The 3,077-nt window shown below is 29.0% G+C and overlaps 1 protein-coding gene across 1 annotated transcript in view; it reads left to right on the forward strand.

Annotated features, from left to right (window-relative positions):
- SP4 (Sp4 transcription factor) overlaps positions 1 to 3,077 on the forward strand; it is an 82,243-nt gene that overhangs the window by 53,395 nt on the left and 25,771 nt on the right. The window lies entirely within an intron of this gene.

The following is a 3,077-nucleotide window of genomic DNA, read 5'->3' on the forward strand; positions in this document are numbered from 1 at the left end:
TAATTAGTTTTTTTATAATCCAGATAATTGAGTGAAGCATCAAGACCCATATGACAAATACCGACTTAAACTCTTTCAAAAGTGACAGCTATTAACATGTTGTTTTTTAACAAAACAAGTCATATAAAGTTAACATCATCTCTGTCCTACCTCCCAAAGACAACAGCTACCATGAATTTAAAGTGTAAGTTTTTAGTATAGTTTTAATACTCTTACGTATTTTGTTCATGGATGTGTATATATATATATATATATATATATATATGAAATACTGTTTTGTGTGTTCTGTAAAACTTTATGTAAATGATATATTACTGTATCATAATTTCACTTACGTTTTGTAATCTGTCCAAGTTCATATCAAACACAAATACATGTATGTGTTTGAATACATGTCTGTTTGTTTTAACTGCTGTGTAGTATTGTATCACAACTTCACTACACTGTGTAGTCCAGTCCCCACACTCTTTGGATGACTTCGAGTTTGTTTTTTGCTGTCACGGACTTTACTGCTTTGAACATACAGTGGCCATGTACAAGAAGTAGAATTACTGGATCTTAGAGAATGTGTATATTTGATTTTGCTAGATAAACACTGGAGTCTCCAAAGTAGCTATTGCCATCTCTGTTACTCTCTAGGGATTGATCAAGAGTTTTCACTGTGCTGTGTATTCACCAGTACTCAGTAGCTTCAGGCTTTGAAAGCTTTTGAATGATTTTGTATTTTTTATTTATTTATTTTTTTAAATTTTATTTTATTTTTAAACTTTACATAAGCATTTTGATATTTGGCCAAACTGAATGATTTTTTAAATTGGAATTCTTCCTGATTATAGTGAGATGAAGCATCTCTTCATATGTTTATTGGTCATTTATCTTTTGTTTTCTGCTCTTTTTTATTGTTTTCCTTTTTCTTACTGATTTATATTTTGCAAAAGGTTTTCACATACTGCTAGTTATTATCTTGGTGCCATCTTTTGTCATATGAAAGTTTTACATTTTTATTTAGTCAAATATAGCAATATGTAAATGTATCCCTTTTACTTTTTTTATGAAATTTTCTTATATCCCAAGATCATAAAGTTTTTAAAAACATTTTCTTCTTATTGGCTTTAAGGTTTTCTTTTCATAAATTTGATCTTTTATTAGCCTAGAATATTTTTGATGATTTCCTAAAAAGGAAAATTTAATTCTATTTTTATTCTATGTGGAAAGCCATTTTTTGAATAATTCAGTTCTTTCTTCATTGATTTGTAATGGAATTTCTCTCATATATTGATGTTCCATTTAAGAATGGCTCAGTTTCTGGATCCTCTGTTTTATCTATTTGTCTCTTCCTATAGCAGTACTATACTGTTTTAATAGAAGCTTGTATTAAGTCATGATATGTTGGTTAGTTTTCCCTTTTTGGGGGCATGTAACAGTGATATGCTGTATTTAGAACATGTATAGTTTTATTTTTGGGACTCTATTTAATTATTGAAAAAAGCAATGATTTGGTTAGGTTTTTTTCAATTAGATGTTAACAGTTAACTTGAATCAAGGTATATAAAGGACGAAAGGGGAACTGGAACTGACATTTATTGATCAGCTACTGAATATCAGATGTTTCAAAAAAATCATCTCATTTGATTCTAACAAAAGCGTTGTAAGCTAGAAGTTGGCTCTGTTTTATATATCAGAATATAATCTCAGAGAAGAAATAATGATTGCTAGATTTCTTTGAAGTGATAAGTAAAAATTACTTAGTTTGATATGCACACAAGTTAGTAATACAGATGAGTCTTAGTGTAATGGCTCAATCACTGAGTTAGCATTATATTAAAAATAAGACTTTTAATTAAAGTTTTAAAAGCTTTCTGTAGTATATTGCACTGGGGTTTCTAATGCCACCTCACCTTTCATATTGGCAAATGTATTGTGATTAAAAATTTAAACCCATAGCAATATTGATATCTGTATAGAAAAATACTCTGCCAGAATTACTGGATGTAGTATTTCCACCCTGGCTTAGCAATGGGACAGATTAAAGAAGCTGAGAAACTTTGGAACCTTTCACATTGTGATTTCATCATTTTTGAGAAACAAGGATTTTCTCAAGTTCCTTTCTATTGTACATCCATATGCATACAGATTACACAAGATTAATTTATTGAAGAATTTAAATATTTACTTCAAAAGATTTAATGATTTGTAGGCATAATTTCTTTCTTTTTTTTTTTCCTACTTCTTTGGAGGCATAATTTCTTTTTTTAAATGGTTCCTATCATTATCATCTTCTAATAACTTGAACAATTCAGAATTTAATGTACTTAAAGTTTATTTTCAGTATTTCAAACATCTTGAATACATCATTCATGGAATTTTTTATTTAAACATGTTATTTTGAAAAATGTTTGACTTAGCATCAGATACTTATTATTTTTAAGGACATAATATCAGTAATTTTTACTCTGTTTATTAAAGTTGTTGAAAAGAATATGAAACGATATCTTTTGAAATAAATTAGTATTGATTAAGCATTCAACGTGTTAAGCTAAAAACCTTGGTTTTTCATGGCAAGAACAGTGTTTTATTTAATACCCAGCCAGTGCACTAAGTAGAAACTCAGTCATCACCTTACTGTAAATGAATAAATTGAGTTATCTGTTTTCACTGCCGAGAAATAATGAAATTTTTTTTTTGCTTTCTGTAAAATTAAAAATTTTCCAAATGATTCATACATATGGAATTTAAAAAAATCAGATCGTTGGGGTAGAATGGATATGTGTGTATGTATAGCTGAGTCCCTTTGCTGTTCACCTGAAAGTTAATTGGCTATATCAATACAAAAAAAAACCTTGAAAAAAATGGGTTCATGTAGAAAAGCTTCAGTTGTTAATCCAAGTCTCTCCCCACCACCCCATTCTGCTCCCTGGAGTAAATCATGTGTTTTAACTGTTTCTGCATTCTTTTTTATTAATCCTATGATGGCTCAATGTATCTATAAATATGCTTATACTATTATTTATTGATATATCAATATTAAACACTACTGACTTCGTGCAGTGAGAGTTAAGAATTTACCTCACAGATGG

The sequence above is a fragment of the Bison bison genome, unplaced genomic scaffold (assembly GCF_000754665.1).
Source record: "Bison bison bison isolate TAMUID 2011002044 unplaced genomic scaffold, Bison_UMD1.0 scf7180017864109, whole genome shotgun sequence".
Classification (NCBI taxonomy): domain Eukaryota; kingdom Metazoa; phylum Chordata; class Mammalia; order Artiodactyla; family Bovidae; genus Bison; species Bison bison.